Source organism: Prionailurus bengalensis, chromosome B1 (assembly GCF_016509475.1).
Source record: "Prionailurus bengalensis isolate Pbe53 chromosome B1, Fcat_Pben_1.1_paternal_pri, whole genome shotgun sequence".
In the NCBI taxonomy this organism is placed as follows: domain Eukaryota; kingdom Metazoa; phylum Chordata; class Mammalia; order Carnivora; family Felidae; genus Prionailurus; species Prionailurus bengalensis.
Window position 1 is genome coordinate 175041117 of NC_057344.1, and position 17936 is coordinate 175059052.

General features: G+C 44.6%; 1 protein-coding gene across 1 annotated transcript in view; it reads right to left on the bottom strand.

Annotated features, from left to right (window-relative positions):
* The window catches only part of CB1H4orf19 (chromosome B1 C4orf19 homolog), a 45807-nt gene that overhangs the window by 7919 nt on the left and 19952 nt on the right, over window positions 1-17936 (bottom strand). Inside the window, exon 2 of the mRNA XM_043572806.1 lies at window positions 8732-8781. The gene's annotated coding sequence lies outside the window, so the exon portion shown is untranslated. The remainder of the gene's footprint in view (window positions 1-8731; window positions 8782-17936) is intronic.

Below are 17936 nucleotides of genomic sequence, written 5' to 3' on the forward strand. Positions count from 1 at the left end.
AAAGGGCAAATCCTTTGCAACCATCGGCTGGTTTATACAGGGGGAAAAGCAAATACCATTAGGAGGGTATGTCCACCCAACGTGGGCACCTGCCTGCTTCTGGAGTCCTGTGTTGGGGGTTGACTCTGCCCTGTGTTTTATGTTGAAGTTAAACAGTCCTGTGTTTGAAGATGGACATGCGAATGCTCTGTCAGTTACTAATCAAGTCTCGTTGCTGGAAAATCCTGTTCCATAGGGGGGATCGTGGGGGAGGCGGGGTGGGGGAGGGGTGTGGAACAGGAAGACCACAGAGTCAGGCGTTTTCTAACCAGGCAGAGAAATGGAGTATTCATCAGGAAGACAAGACATACAGAAAAAGGCTCAAGCCGGCTGCCAAGGGCTGCCTTTGAACAGGATCGTCCCAAAGAGTGACGGAGGCAGGTCAAAGGGCACAGGAACCAGCTTGTAAAGGTTCTACTGGTCAGATCTGGAACTATTGGAGCATCAAAATAAATACTACCGATACAAAGGGTTAGAGCCCCCTGAATAAAATGAGGATCTGTGCGTCCACGTGGATATAAATTCAGGGAAAGCTCTGCCTTATAAGTAGAAAGCCAGCTAACCCGCACACAAGGAATCATGGGACTAGAAAAATGTCCATCCTAACAGTAACTGATTCAAGCAAGGGTCAGCAGTGGATGCCGACATTAGCGGGCAAGGGTTCGGGGAGAACAGAACGGTTCGTCTCTAAGCACGCCACCTGCTTAAGGGTACAACAGTATCGGTACGGTGGAGGAACGATGCACGCAGCACTTGCACCTGATACCCAAAGGTGACATTGCCCGCAATGAGACTGACCAGCTCCAGGGGCCCCTGATGGGAGGCACTGAGAACTCAGCATCACTTCTCTGGTTTTCCTGTCACGAGAATGTAACCTGGGTGGAAGCCTGAAGCCACATCAGTCAAACCCAAATGGGGGGATATTCTGCAAAACAATCTGGCCTGTACTCTTAACGAAATGCATGACTGTTGTGAAAACCAAAGACTGCGGAGCTAGTCCAGACTAAAGAAGACTAAGGGGATAGGACAGCCGAATGAAATGTATAAGCTTTTGGCTAAAAGGCCCTTACTGACAAAATTGTTGAAATCTGAATAAGGCCTGTTGATTAGGTAACAGTATTAAATCAGTGTTAATTTCCTGATTTTGATCAGTGCACTGGGGTATATAGAATGTCCTTGTCCTTAGGAAATACACGAAGTATTAAGGAGGAAGGGTATGATATCTATAATTTATTAAAATGATTCAGCAAAAACGCGCGCATGCGCACGCGTGTGTGTGTGTGTGTGTAGGGAAAGGGAAGAATAAAGCAAATCTGGTAAATGTTCACTTTTGGGCACAGTGAGAGGAGGGTATTTGAAAATTCTTTGCACTTTTCTTACAACTTCTCAGTAAACCTGATGTAATGTCAAAATGAAAAAAGAAAAAAAAAAGTGGGAAATTAAAAAAAAAAAAGCACCAATCTACTGTTAATTGTTGTTCTGTCTGTCCCTGGGCTAGGACCTAGCAGGTGTGGGAAATCACTGATAATGATATTCCCTACAAAGCAGCACAGGGGGAAAGGTTGTAGAAAGGAGCTCACCAAAAGCCCCCCGATTTCTCTGGACGTAGCTGTGATCCTGAGTGCATCCTGAAGACCTTTACTCAATAGCCAGTCCCAACCTCTGAAGGCAAAGAAGGTCTGGTTCCTGTCCTCAGCTGCCCCGCCTTCGAGAGGGACTTACAGCCTGGTGCTTGGGGGTCCATCAGCTGTCTGCCTCCCCTTCTAATCCCAGGCGCCTCTCAGGCAACACCTAACTCTGGGCGGCGTCCAGCTCACACGGAGCCCTACACACTTGACATTCAAACAAAGGGATGACTGGTGAGTGACAGCTGTGAGTGAATAAGAGGGGACTATGGGATTTTACCAGTCATTCCATTCGGGGGCCTGCCTCTTCCCGTGATCGCACCACCCAGTGGTCCAGAACAAAAAGCCAAGCGCAGGAGCTGAGAGATGTTTCCCTCCGGGCTCGGGAAACAGCACCCACCACCCTTTGTGCAGTTCCCAGGGTCAAGGGCGTTCTGCTGCAAGGGTTCTAGTCAAGGAGCTTTAGAGGCAGCCGGGAAGTGGTCTGAGTTTACAGAAGTTGGAATACTTGGAAGACAGACACCATAAAATCAAACACTCGAATTTCAGCTCCGTTTTGGAAAACCAGCTGCGTGTTCGGAGAAGAGCTGCGATTTCATGTCATGTGGTCAGCACGTGAAGCTGACAGACATTTAGTGAGTCGTTTCCGGTACCGAGGAATGAGTGAAAATAGTTGCCAGGTGCTGAAGAAAATTACCAGGTGCTTTATACAATAAATAAGAGATGGTCTGCCCAGCTTCAGCGCCGGCGCTGGATTCGTAACTGGAAAGGGACAAGAAGAGACATTCTTAGACTGCTCAATCCACTTCCTCAGCAGAACCACTGCCTCCTTCCTGGACAGCCTTTGAAAACAATCGGTGAGTTTCCTTTTCTCCTAAAGAGGCTGAGCTTCAGTGATGGTGGAGAGCCTGAAAGCCTATATGAGGACCTTTATTATCACCATCAATCACCTATTTTAGGCTACGGTATGTGTTAGCATCACCTAGAGCTGGGCTTGATGGGATATTTGTGTGCAGACATGTGTTTTGTAGGTTTCCCCCCTGAAACGGGTCCCTGGTCAGACAGGTTTGGGAACAGCAGTGATTAAAGATGAACATGTTCATGGTTATGAAAAAGAGCCACTTCACCTTGTCTAGCTCTGTAGTTACCCAAATTATGTGAACACAGAATTTTTTTTTCCCCATAAAACTTCCTAACCACGAAACTTCAGTTTTGTGAAATGTTTTGGGAAAAACCACAGTTGAAATGACAGTCCTAATCATCTGGGGGGAGTGTTGTGCCTCAAGCGACAAGTGTAGTATGCTGTTTGGGCGACCCCAGCCAGGCAAAGTGTGCGCCAGGAGTCACGTGTTGGCAGTGGCTCCATCACCAACTGCTCACGCGTGGGAGGGTCGTGTGATCGCTTGAGTCCGCGAGGTCAAAGGTCTCTTCCAAATCTGACAACCTGAAAGGGGAATCAGTGAAGAACAGGAATGTCCCCCATCGACCCTCTATTCATCTTGGTTGACACACTGATAGTCCTGTGAGTACCGAGGCAAGGCAGGCACCGACAGGACCCTCCGGTGGGTGAGGTTTCTCTCCAGGGCTTGTCAACCACCCCATGGTCATTCCGCAGATGTGTGTCTGGGTCCCGGGGCCACATTCACCCAGCACGTGATCCTGACTTAATGTAAAAAGCTTCTCCTCCGTGTCCCCTGGCTCATTTCAGGTCTGCAGCTCTGTGGTAGGGGTCTCCTCAGCCTCTTTCCAGGGAGTACCGCGGGAGACAGCGTGTGTAACAGCAAAGCCCCTGGGAGGGCTGAGGCCACAGATCACCGGGACCCTGTGAGGCTGGAAGAGGTGCACTGTCGGACCCCCTTTTCCACTGGGGGCTGGGGGAGACGCAGGCTACCGGTCTGGAGATTAGGGTCTTGGGAGCCAAAGGAACAAATTGGTCTCTGCGGGTGAAATGTCAGGGTTGAAATTGGTATTTCTTTTTTTTGAATATTTTTTTTAATGTTTGTTTATTTTTCAGAGAGAGAAAGAGACAGAGTGCCAGCAGGGGAGGGGCAGAGAGAGAGGGAGACACAGAATCCGAAACAGGCTCCAGGCTCCGAGCTGTCAGCACAGAACCCAACACGGAGGTCAAACTCACGGCCCGAGATCATGACCTGAGCTGAAGTCAGAGGCCCAACTGACTGAGCCACCCAGATGCCATGAAATTGGTATTTCTTGATGAAAGACTGCCCTGGGCCCACTCAAATCGTGCTATTGAAAGCACTGCCTGCCTGGCCTCTCCCAAGGCTGATCTTGCCGGTATATGCACCCGATGAGGGTGTCTACACGGTTTCTGTGGTGCTTCCATTCCCTGTCCCATAACTTTACTGCTGCTGGAGTCACAGGGTCCTTGGTGTCTGTATTATATGTGGAAAAACAAAAGACTTTTACAACAGTGAGAATGTCACTCCATTTTTTCTGTTCTTGTGGTCCATATACTTGCATATCACAATCTTTTTGATCTTAATAACATTTCTTTTATTAAATTTTTTTAACAGTTATTTGAGAGAGAGAGAGAGAGAGAGAGAGAGAGCGCACAAGTGGGGGAGGGCGCACGAGAGAGGGAGACACAGAATCCTAAACAGGCTCCAGGCTCCAAGCTGTCAGCACAGAGGCTGACGTGGGGCTCGAACCCACAAACTATGAGATCATGACCTGAGCCGAAGTCAGACGCTTAACCGACTGAGCCACCCAGGCATCCCAATCGATTTAAAAACATTTCTATGACCTTTTCTTCTATTCAAAATCTAATATCATTTTTTTCTTTTCAGATGTCATCATTAATCTGCTGTCCTTAAGACAGATGTTTTATGGATGGTCACAGTCATCACATAGTGTCTCCACTGATACGACTCTCCATTGAATCCATGGTGTTGTATCAGGCACTGTACCAGGTTCTGGGGAAATAATGGTATTCCAGGTGCTCCCCGGAAGAACTTATAGTCTTGAATGCGTGTGTGGTGGGGGAGAGGGAGGGGGGAGTATACGTGTGGGGTGGGGTGGGATGTATGCAAACATTCGGGAAGGTTCACCACACCGCACCAGCATTTCAGCATCGTGGTTAAAGGAGTAATCTAGGGTCAGAGCTGCGGGTTTCCATCTACCTCTGCCACTTACTAGTTTTGTGACCTCCGGGCAGATTTCTTAGCATCTACGAGCTTCAGTTGTCTAATCTGTGAAATGGGAATGATAGCTGTTTCTCCTTGTGAAGATTGTTCTGAAAATGGAATGAGCTAGGAATTTGTAAGGCATTTACTATGGTGTCTGGGGGACTACCAGTAGTCACTGACACTCAGAATAAGTAGATTGCATTTGGGTGTTCTCTACTCATCAAATACCGTTTTTGGGAACTTTCGTGTTTAACTTTACAGCAACCCTTTAAGGTGCGAACTGCTGTTTTACAGATAAGTAAATGGATCTAAGTTAGAAAATGGTACGATGTAGCTGTTAATGCTGTTGTTCTAGTTTTCCGTAATATTAATATTTCCTGGCATCTGTCTTGGTGGGTCCTGTTGATTTCTGAGTCCACTGGATTACACAACAAGCAGCAGTTTGGGATCCCGTAACTTTTTGCAAGAGGGAACTGGATCCTCTTGATCTGGGCTCTGACAGAATTTGGTAGGTGTGCCTGCTTCTATGACCACCAGATGGCAGTATACGTCGGTCATTTAATTTAAATTAGAGGAAGGGACTTGGTGTGGGAAAGCCCTCTGAAACGAAAATTAGGGCACAAATAGTGTAGGTGCTTTGCCATGTGGCAAAGTTAGGGAGTAGGTGATGTGGTAAATATTTCAGATAGTGACGGTCACCTTTAAGTCTTGGTGGCCATGGCACCACCATACATGCCAGGGCCTCTTCTAGCTCTGGCGGGACATGAGGTTTGTGCTGTCATCTAGGTAGATCATGGTGGAGTCAAAAGGCTCCCACAGTTCTACAGAGAGCACTGTTGACACAATGACTGCCCGTCGGAACCCCAGATCGGAGAGTCGGCCTCGCTCCCTTCTAGTATGCTCAGACAGTGATTCTGTGGACGTGGCTGCGGAGGAAGACGCATGTGAGGTGTGCAGTTACCCTTCCTCCCCGGGGTTAGCTATGATGCTGCTGGGCCTGTCCATTTGGCTGCTCCTCCTGGCTATCTTTGTGCTCTACCTAGACCCCATGGCCGCCCACGTGTGAGCTGGCCGTGGGGACCCATCTTCTGGGAACATGAACGGCACGTTTTGGAGAATCTTTAGACAACAGAAATATAGTTTCTTTGGGAAGATCTTTAAAATCTGAAATGAAGATGATGTATTTTTACTTAACACGTGCAGTTCTCTGTCTTTTCCACGGGGATCAGTGGACCCCCTTCTGTGATACCCTTGACCACCATGGTAACAGTATCATCTGACAAAACTCATCTCGACTCAGTTTGTCGGGTTGCCCTATTGACTTCGGTCCAAGCTGCATAGGAAGCTATGCAATCTTTAGTAGGGCATCTGCTTAGAAACCTAAGAGACGCCCTTGGCATTAGCACATGATCACTTTCATTTTTCTGGCCATTTTATCAGAAACCAGTCACAGAACATGTATGAAATCACAGAGGGGGTCTAGGAGAAGAGGAGGAAAAACTGAATATCCAGTACATAATGTAATGAGGGGATGGGCCCTGGCATCAAACTCTGGATTGGCCTGTTTAGAAGCCAGGTGACCTTGAGTAAGTCATTTCACTTCTCAGTTTTGCCAACCACTAAGTGGGGGGAAATAGTAACGCCTAATCTCGCAGGGTTCCTATTAAGATCACATGATTAGATCGTGTGCTAGGCCTGGCAAAGTGTGCCTGGCAAGTAGTAGGTTCTTAAATGTTGACTGCTGTCATGTTCACCGTCATCATCCATGAAAATATTCTTTAACCACTGGATGCTACTGAATTTTAGATACTGTGAATACAAACAAGCATTGTTCTGACCAAATCCTCCCTGGAAAGCCATGGGAATCAGGGTGCATCTCCAACACACGGTATGCCTCTTAATTGGTAAGTAGCTTTATCTGGCAGGTGGAAGAAGTCTGCACGAAACTCGAAGCATTTAGAAAAAGCCAAGTTTTGGAAAGGATGAGGAAGCCTTAGAGGAGACAATGTGGATAGAAGTTTATACAACGCAGTCTTGTAAGGCTACAAATAATGATAGCTTTCTTTTTTCTTTTACTTATTTTTTAAATAAGCTTCACGCTCAATGTTCAACACGGGGCTTGAACTCACAACCCTGAGATCAAGACCTGAGCTGAGATCAAGAGTCGGATGCTTAACTGACCGAGCCAGCCAGGCGCCCCAATAATGAAGCATAGCTCAGGGCTAGGTGCTTGGCATCACCTAGTTTTGAGTAAATCCCAGTATCCTAGAGTGCCCAAACCACAAAGAATCTTAGAGAACATCCCGCTCAATCACCTCATTTTATAAAGGTGCTCAGGACTCAAGGCTAGAAGCATGAACTGGTCAGAGGATAAGAAAAAACAGATTGTCCCATACTTATAGATGACCCTGCACATGCAGAATTGAATCCCCAATGTTTCTTGGAAGTATAGTGAAAACAGCTTGTGCACTTGAAAAGATTGAACATGGTGCTAAGGCCTCAATAATCCCGAGGCATGTAACTGGGGGCCTCTCTGCTAGTTATTAGGACACAAAGAGACAGAAGACCTCTGCCATTTTGCTAAAGGGCTCACCACCCATTCATGCAACATACATTTTCTGAGCACCTATTATGTGCCAACTACTGAACTCAATTCCAGGGATCTGGAGAGAGTTTACAGTCTAGCAAGGGAAAAATATGTAAATAATATCCAAGCAGATGACTAGTCTAGTGTTATGAGATTGAAAGACGTCATACGATGTTACATAAGGAGCACCTGAGTAATCTTAGGAAGATTAGAAAGAGCTTGTGGGCAGAGGTGAGCAGATAATGGTGCTGGTGGAGTTTGGAACCACATTCCAGGGTGAACGCAACATGAAGGCAGGAATGCTATCCCTTATACTGTCTTAGACCCTTTTCTCTCCTCGTGCACTGCCATTGCCCCCATCCTACAACATTATCACCTCTTTTTTTTAAAGTTTATTTACTTTGAGACACAGAGAAGGTGAGCAGGGGAGGGGCAGAGAGAGAGAAAGGAAGAGGGAATCCCAAGCAGGCTCCACACTGTCCGTACGGAGCCAGACACAGGACTCGAACCCACGGACCCCAAGATCATGACCCGAGCCAAAATCAAGAGTCAGATACTTAACTGACTGAGCCACCCAGGCTCCCCAAAATCACCTCTTTCTTATTTGAATTACTGCAGTTCCTCCGGCCACCTGCATCCACCCAATACATTCGCCACATGGAAGCCATGTGATCTTTTTAGGACACACATTTGAATCACATCATTCCTCACACCTAAGACTTCTCAAAGGTGCCCGATGCCCTCAGGATATTTAATAACATTTAACAACGATGATGATGATAAAAATACCAAACTTACACAGAGCTTCCTATGTACCTGGTGTTCACCTTCGTGCTTTATGGGTGTAATTGATCCTCATTATTTGTGGATTTCGTATTTGTGAAATCCTCTAACTTGCAAAAGTTTATCTGCAACCCCAAAATGAATACTCAGTGTGCTTTTGCAGTCATTTGTGGACAAGAGCTGAGTGTTATTGGAGTGGTCTGATGTGCACATTTCTCGCTAAGCTCAAACAAGGCAACGTTCTGCCATCTTGCTTCAGTTCCTCATATCGTAAAGCTTTCAGTGTCAAGACTCAGTTGGGTCATGCTAATCTCACATGTTTTAGAACTGCATCCCAGACCCACACAACTAGAAAGGAAATAACAAAATTCTACGAAAAAACCTGAACGAAGCCAGAAAGAAACAGACTTCGGGGATTGCTCTGTCTACTGGCTTTCGTGTGTCAGGTAATAAAAACTGCAGTGAAAGACCAAGTAATAGAAAATTTAATGGAAAATGGAAAGTACAGACTTTTCCCTCCAAAGCATAAAAAGGAAAAGAAAATGGCTTACCTGTTGTGGAGATTGTCCATTGGGTTTCTCTGGAAGTTTAACTTCTCTTCCTGCAACAAAAAAGTTGCAGATTGAGTCTGCAAGTTGCCTCCTGTTCACAGCCAAGTTGTATCTTGAAAGTGACAGCAGACAGCATGTCCTGAGGGGGTGCGAGGCAGTGAGGTGGGGGAATTGAGTTCCCTTGCCTGGGAAGACTAGTGTCTTGGGACTTGCCACGCCTTGGTTTGCAGCCTAGCTGCTGAATCAGCAATCAATTCACAACCACCCAATTTCAGCATTTTCCTCTATAAAAAGGTTGTAGTGACATTTAAATGGCACAACATGTAAGTAGTTATCACATGCTGGGCATGCTGGGATTATTCAATAACCAAAAGCTACTGTTGTTATTTATTACTGTTGGTAAATATCACATGGCAATGCGCTTCTTCTCTGATGGGTAAAGTTTCGACTAAACAGAAAAAAGAAAATCAAGGAATTTTCTCCCTGTAGACCTATCAAATAATCAAAGTTTCAATGAATACATATGCAGTATCTTAATAAAATACATAATTGAGAAAATAGCATTGCTTAGTGAAAATAATGGTGTGTAAGATTTGAGAAAGTAAAGCTAGTGTTCAGATTTTTACCAACTTCTCTGTGACTATTAGAATAATTCACCTATATCAAGACATGACATTTTCAGGAAATGCTCTAAGTCTGCTCCCAGGTAAATTACTTTGTGAGATACTGAATTCCACAATAGTGGAATGGTTTCACCCTTTTGGTAATTCACTTTCATTGTCCTGTAATGTCTTTTCACTCAGTATTACTTCTTATCGTTTAATTATTCCTTAATATCTAATACATTGCTGAAAGGTCAGGTGATTCTATTCTTAATTTTGACACAGTGTTCGTAATTCAACTCAAATATTATTTGGTAAGAAAGACATGAGAAAGGCAAAGTCCACGGCCTCAGGGAGCTAGCCATCTGGCTGGGGAGGGCACGGAGACAACGAGAGTTTACAAGTCACTAAAATACTATGCAGGGTACAAATAATGCCATCAGAGGAACAAACAAAATAAATCTCAGGACTGCGAGGTTGTGTCACTGGGCTGGCAGGCATACGCTGACATTTGAGAGAAACTGTGGCAGATGGAAAAATAACGATGGTGAGATGTGGTGGGAGGGCCTTTTGGGTAGAGGGAACGTGGCAAACAGAGGACAGGAAATGATGGGAGTATTATTTAGTGAAATCACTGAATTCCTACTGTGTGCCAGGCTCCAGGAAACTGCAGGGAATGGTACACCCACGTGGGGTGTACCCTATAAAATGACAGCCCTAGCTGCAAAAGAGTGAGTATTCTGGATTTCTCGGTGTTTAAGGAACTTGGAATCTGCCATGCGGTTGGTAGACTTGCCATGTGCCAAGTGCACTGAAGGAAACCAGATGGATATGGCAGTTTGGAGTTACAGTTAAGACCCTACTTAAGAGTAAAGAATGGACCTTCAAGAGGGAGCATTTAAACTGAGATCCACAGAATGAGAAGGAGCTCTCAACAAGCCATGCCCTTGTTAAGAAGCCTTCAGTGGTTCTGCATTGCCAGCCAATGTCCTTTAATGTCCTCAGCTCAGCATTCGGGACCTTCCACAATATGGCAAGAGTGGCTCTGCTAGATTAGCTCTGAAGCTTCTCTAGCCACCCCTACTCCCAGCCAATCTGGATTTTCCACTCTTTTCTAAACAGGCTTACATTTTTCCTGTTTCTATGCTTTTGCACGTATTATTTCTCCCAGCTGGCTTGCAAAATTCTACTGATCCTTCAAACCTCATTGCACACCACCTCCGCCATGAGATTTTTTTTTTTAAACCCCAAGTAAAGGTAATTACTCCACTATTTTCATTTCTGTGGAATCTTATCTTCTTGGACGGCTCCAATCACTTTTTGCCTTCATTATTACAGTGATTCGTTTATATAACGTTCCCTCCACTGGCCTGTAAACGCTTAGTAGGGAGGGGTCACAGCTTCACCACTGTTCATGCACATGTTGTGTCTTCTGACACAGTGACTTGCATATAGAGGTACACGGCATGACTTTTGAAAATGTGAGTTATAAGTATCACTGGGAACTTTAAGATGCTTAATACCAATGTATTATATTATAAAACAACAGTGTACATATTTAATCAGATCTAAGATGCACATGTATTCACTTTTTAACACTTCTGAAACTGAAATGCAACTTACATTCACTCATGGTTAAATTTGAGGCATTATTTTCTATTTTTGTGGTATATAACAGTACGTGTTATAATCTATGACATCAAATATTCAATGAAATGTGGCATTTTAATACCATAATTTGTTATCTCAGGAATATATTATGCGTATATTTACTAAATATATCCTATGTTAAATAAGTGTCTACCTGGAACACAATTAGATGAATATTATATAAGACACGGTCCATTTACCCAAGAATCGTCATTTAATTAATTAAATTTCTTTGCTTTATTTATTTATTTATTTATTTATTTATTTATTTATTTATTCAATATAATTTATTTTCAAATTGGCTAACATACAGTGTATACAGTGTGCTCTTGGTTTTGGGGGTAGATTCCCATGATTCATCGCTTACATACAACACCTAATGCTCATCCTAACAAGTGCCCTCCTCAATGCCCATCACCCATTTTCACCACCACCCCCCTGCCACCATCAACCCTTGGTTTGTTCTCTGTATTTAAGAGTCTCTTATAGTTTGCCTCCCTCCCTCCCTCTCTGTTTGTAACTAAAGATTTTGTTTTTAAGTAATTTTTACACCCAATGTGGGGCTTAAACTTACAACCCAGAGGCCAAGAGTCACACGTTCTACTGACTGAGGCAGCCAGGCACCCCTAACCCAAGAACCTTCTAAGATGAAAACTAACAATATCCAGAGATGGACTTGAGAATTTTACTTCTAAGCACTACATAAATATCATGTATCAAAACAAAAACAATAACCAGAAATAAGACCCTTCAAATGAATTCTATTTTTTTTTTCCCAGAATGACTTTTTGAAACAAATTCTTTCCAAAGAAAATATTTTGGTACACCTGCTTTGTTGGTGCTTATTGGCTAATTTATTTGTTGGGCAAGATAGCACTGACATTACCTTGGGTTGTCCATGGTGAGGACCCAATGGTTGGTAAAACCAATCAGGCCTAAGTATTATGAGAGTTTGGGAGAAGAAGAAATCCCAGTGTGGTCGAGCTGCCAGGAAAGGCTTGATGGAGAAATGCAGACATGGGAGGTGGCAGAAATTAGAGAGGGCAGGGGTAGGAGAGAATATGGGACTTGTGGAAAAGACAGTGGGGAGGCCCATGCTATGGATTTGGAGATGAAAATGGCACCTCTGAGGTTACTGGGGCCTCTGAAAGTAGGCACAGAAGACCTAATGTGACCTGATTGGTGATGCGGGTAGGTTCCCGAGCAGCAAGTGGCAGAATGGCAGCAATACATCAAAAAGCCTCCCCGGCTGGCAACAGACAAGGAACACCACAAGAGTTTTGTGCAGAGACTTGCTAAGAGTTGATCCTTTGAATGAAGTGAGGAGATGGGACGAGCCTGGTATGTGGTGGTATCAAAGAGAAATCCAAAGGAAAGAGCAAATGTGGAAAACCAGCTTTTCAAGCTTTCTTTGGTTTTTGAGTTAGGCATTGATTTCTACTGTCCCTGGTTTCTCTTAGTGGTTTGGTGTGTACACTTACTATGTATAGTGTCTTGGGAAAGTTGTGTTGCCTCACTACCCGTTTCCCTGTGAGTATAATAACAATTATAATTATATAGTACCGTTTTCAGAGAACAGTTAGGGTTAAGTGAAAGAAAACAGTAGAGTATTGAGCACAGGGGTTGGTACAAATCATAATCTTAACATTAGCTATGATTTTTCATCCACTGTCATTGTCAGCGTCACCATGACCATCACCATCATCATCATCATCATCATCATCAATCAGTCAGTTTCTGTTTTTCTCCCTGCCACTCACTGGACATTTCTTGAGTCCAATGGTCACATCTCATCATCTTTGTTTCTTCAACAAGGAATACAAAGTAGGACTCCCACAAATATGTACTGAGTTTTATGAAAAATAAAAAGCCAGATCTCCATGAAAGAAAGGATTTGCGTGACAAAAGGAGTTACTGAAATTATTCTCATTCTTGGAGGCTGGCAGATGGAAAGAATGGTGGTTCCACACACAGAACAGGTGGAAGGAGAACCTGTATTTGAGTGCAGTATTTGAGAGTGCCTGAGTTCAGCATTTAGCCTTCTGAGTTGGAGTGATGGCCGGGGAGATGGTTAAGGGAAAGGTGGCAGACAGAACAAATGCAGCCAGCCACTTCCCATTACAAAGGAAGAGGCATGCATAGCTCACAGAGAGAGCAAAGGTCCATAAAAACAGAAAGCCCATGGATGTGAAGTTAACTAGCAAGTTAGTAGGGTGGGAAGCCAAGAATCGGCCCAATTTAGCAGAATCCTTAAAGGCTTTAGGACAGAAGGGAAAAAGAAGGGAGGGCTAGAATCAGGATGATTTGGAAGGTGTTTAAGAAGCAGTTAGGGGGGCGCCTGGGTGGCTCAGTCGGTTGAGCATCCGACTTTGGCTCAGGTCATGATCTCACACTCCGTGAGTTTGAGCCCTGCGTCGGGCTCTGTGCTGACAGCTCAGAGCCTGGAGCCTGCTTCAGATTCTGTGTCTCCCTCTCTCTGACCCTCCCTCGTTCATGCTCTGTCTTTCTCTGTCTCAAAAATAAATAAACATCAAAAAAAATTAAAAAAAAAAAAGCAGTTAGGGGGGCACCGGGTGACTCATTCAGTTAAGCGTCTGACTTTGGCTCAGGTCATGATCTCGCAGTTCATGGGTTCGAGCCCTACGTCAGGCTCTGTGCTGACAAGTTAGGAGCCTGGAGCCTGCTTCAGATTCTGTGTCTCCCTCTCTCTCTGCCCCTCTCACACTCGTGCTCTGTCTCTGTCTCTCTCAAAAATAAGCAAACATTAAAAAACAATTACAAAAAAAAAAAAAAAAGCAGTTAGGTTCCTAAATCCCTTTCTGCACTCCCAGCTTTTGGAGTGGTTTCTGCTCTTTATCTCACCTAAAGAGTGTAAGTTTAGTGTCTGGAAAGGGTAAAGCAGGGTCTCTGGACTAGGAATATAGTAGAGAACACACAGCAGAGGGCAGGGGTTCTGAATCCAAAACTGGGGATTAAGTGAACGTGTGCACGTGGAGTGCTGAGAGCCTCAGCCTGCTCCCCTCCTTGGCTCTGGGAATGCTGGCAGTCACCCTCGAGTTGTCCTCCAGACATCTAAGGAAGTCTCTAATACGAAAGACAGAGATCGAAACCAACCAACCGACCAACCAAAAAGCACTTAAAACAAAAAGTAGGGAGAAGAAAACTAAAGCCAAAACAAAACGATTGACAATAAATAATATCCTCACCATGTCACCTGTATCCAAAAAGAACAGGGGATCTTTAAAAAAAAAAATCAGAGAACAACAAAAACAATGAAAAGCTCTTGGAAATGAAATCAAGACAACAAAAATTAATATTTCAACAGAATTTCAATAAAGAGTCTAGAAGAAAAAGAGGAAATCTTATAGAAGTAGGAAAAAAAAAAGATACAGAAAATCAAATGGAAGAGATAAAATAAATCTAGAGGATCAGTCCAGAAGATCCAACGTCCAAGTAACAAAAACTTGAAAAAGAGAGAACAAATAAAAGGAAGGGAGGAATTCATCGACAAAATTATTTGAGAAAATTTCACGTAACTGAAGGACATGAGTTTCTACATGAAAGCAGTCACCAAGTGCCCACCACAATAAATAAAAACAGACTCAATGCCAAGACACAGCACTGTGGTATTTCAGAACTGGGATGCTATAAGCTTCTAGAAGAGAAAATCAGGTCGTATCCAAAGAGCTGGGGATCAGAACGGTTGTAGACTCCTTAAACACACACACACATACACACACGTGCACATGCGCACACACAACCCTCATTCTAAGCCAGGCCAAATGACCAGTTAAGTGAGAAGGTAGATAAAGATCTTTTCAGATATGAAAGGTCTCAAAAAACGTACCATTCACACAACCTTCCCCTCCCGGAAAGGAAGCTATTGGAAAATGTCACAAACAAATGAAGGAGTAAACCAAGAGGGGGAAGCAAGGGATACAGAAAACAGGACATTAAACACAGGAGAGGGACAAAGCGTCCCCCAGGAGGAGAGTGGCCAAGATCCCAGAATGCCAGCAGCGGACACAGTCACAGGGACGGCTCATTTGGACTGGACAAGGCAAGAAGGCTCTGGGCAGTTTTAAGAGAGGAAATTGATAGAATCCCTGAAGGATCCCAAAGAGAAAGATATATACGATAAGAAAAGAACTTGGGGTGGGACACCTGGGTGGCTCAGTTGTTAAGTACCTGACTTGGAGTCATGATCTTGCAGTTCATGAGTTCAAGGCCAGCATTGGGCTCTCTGCTGCCGGTTACGGAGCCTGCTTTGGATCCTCTCCCTCTCTCTCTCTCCCCCACCCCTTGCTTGCATTTTCTTTCTTTCTTTCTTTCTTTCTTTCTTTCTTTCTTTCTTTCTTTCTTTCTTTCTCTCAAAAATAAATAAACATTAAAAAAAAGAAAGAAATTTGGGGTTGAATCTGGATAAGTATGCAGAATATTTAACATGTGAAAAAATGAGCCATTTGTTACCCCAGAGAAAATGGAATTATACTTTTCCACCTGGACTGGCTGGGAAGAACATTTACAGAGTTGTAACAGATACTTGATATTCACCAAACTAAGACTGGAGGGGGTGCGCAGCGGGGACTGGGAACATTTCTGGTGTGCGGTAGGGCAGAGGGTAGAAGCCGAATCATCTTCCATAGTGGAATAACATCTAAAACTGAGAGAATATCAAGACATGGTGCTAGAAACATTCATTGAGAGAAACAACCAAAATAATCAGCTAAAAAAAAAGTGCTTTTTCAAAAAAAAAAAAGTGTTTTCCTTGGAGGAAAGAAAAAATGTGCTCACAAGTGAGCAGTCAGGGCTCCCACGTATGAAGATGTGGGAACCGATCTAGTTGTAAAGAGCAAAATCTCGAGAAACGGTACACCAGACGAGAGCAAGCAGTAACAAAGATGCTTTTGAAAGAGCTGAGTCACATCCATTTTCTTAACCTACATTAATTATTCAGCATCTCGTACTGTGGGCCAGGCCATGTGCCAGTAGATGATCACAGCAGAATGAATAAGACGTAAAGCTTATAACCTAGTGAGGTAGGCAAAACGTAAACAAATAATTATGATCCAGTGATATAATAGAGCTTATAAGCAAAGTATTATGAAAATGTGGGCACCAGCAATGAGCCTTTCAGAATTTTCTAGAGTTGTGCTGTCCACATGGTAACCACTGGCCACCTGTGGCTAGTGGCTACCATACTGGGCAACGTAAGACCTAAAACATGTTCCTCATGGCAGAAAGTTCTATTGGATGGTGCTGGTCTCGAGGTTCTTAAATGGTGATTTTTACCGTGCTTTTCTAGTACATTAAACCCCTGAAGGGATCACATTCCATGGGTCTATTAGTAAATAGAGCTTTGAAGAGCTTGATATTTAACCAGCTAAGTTATCTGTCCATGGAAAGGAATTTTTACTCTGTTTCAGGTTTTGTTTTCATCTGGAGCCACTTGGGGAGCGAGGAAGGGGTATTTCTTGCATCTCCTGATACTGTTTGACCATGCACAGATGTTGGGGAGCAAATGCTGCTGGTGACCAGACTCTGTGAGTCGTTGGGAAAGCACTTTTGCACAGTGGGAGGAGGGAAGAAAGAGCTCTGCAGAACTCTGAAACTCCTGAGTTTGAATTTTGGGGCCACTACTCGTTAGCTCTGTGGCCTCGAGCAAATCTCTCAACCTCTCTGGGCCTTTATGTGGTTTTTAGATGTGAGGGGCACAGGTAAAGCACAGATCAGGCTAAGCAGTGGCAGAAACACAAAAATGGCGGCTGTCATTCTTCTCGCTGTCCTTCATCCCCAACAGGCAATAAGCACGCTGGTCAGGAAGGGCGCCATGTGAAGGAGAGGGCTGGCCCTCCTCACTTCTCATCACGACTCCGTTTCCTGGCTTTCGTTAAAGGATCTATCATTGACCAGGAAATGAAGTACCTACAACAGTAAGGGGATTTTTTTTTTTTTTTTTTTAGTTTATTTTTTTTGAGAGAGAAAGAGCAGGGGAGGGGAAGAGAGAGAGGATGAGAGAGAATCCTAAGCAGACTTCGTGCTGTCAGCGCAGAGATGCAGGGCTTGAAGTCACGAACTGTGAGATCATGACCTGAGCCAAAATCCAGTCAGACGCTTAACGGCTTCACCCACTGGGCCACCCAGGCACCCTGAGGGATTTCTGTTCAAATCGGGGCAAAGGGAAGGAACAGGAAGGGCAATGAGATTTGCCGAAAGCCCAGGACATGCCAGACCCACCGGCAAGTACTGTATGTCCTGTAAATCCTCCCAGGGTCTGAGAGAAGTGGAAGGATGGGAGGAAGGCGGCTGGCAGGAAGGTTTGTGGGTGGTGGAGAGACAGCATGGTGGGACACAGACCCACGGGGACGGGCCAGAGTTCCATGGGGAATGCCACGCCAGGGCCCCATGGGATGAAACACGCCGTTCATGAGGACAGCTGGGGGCAGTGTGTCGGTCTCATGGGTGGGCCCAGGCCAGTGGTAGTGAGCAGAGGTGGCCTGGGTGACCTGAGCCAGGCCTTCACTTCTCCACACGTGTTTGCTTAGGGTTTACACTAACCCTAAGTTAGACTGGTGGACAGTCTCCATCTCTGTTACCTTCTTCAACTTCCATGAGAAGAAAAACAAAGTTTCCAAATGGAGTTAAATTCGAAATATGATAAGCCCGAGTTGGCATCAACACCCGGTGCAAGAAGTAACTTTTCCTTGTAATTTGTAAGTGCATTCAGGCTTGTTTTTTTTTTTTTCCGGGTTCTCTTTTATGGGTTTCCCCCACCCCCATCCCCAGGCAGGGCCAATATCTGAATAGAAAGAAAAGATCCCCAGCTGGGCTCCTTTCTTCGAACAAGCTTTGCAAGCTTTGCAACATCTTCCTTGGATTCCATTCAGCTGGGGGCCTTCCCCGTATTCCAGAGGAATTCCTGCGCCCTCACACAGGGGCCCTTTGTGGTCTGA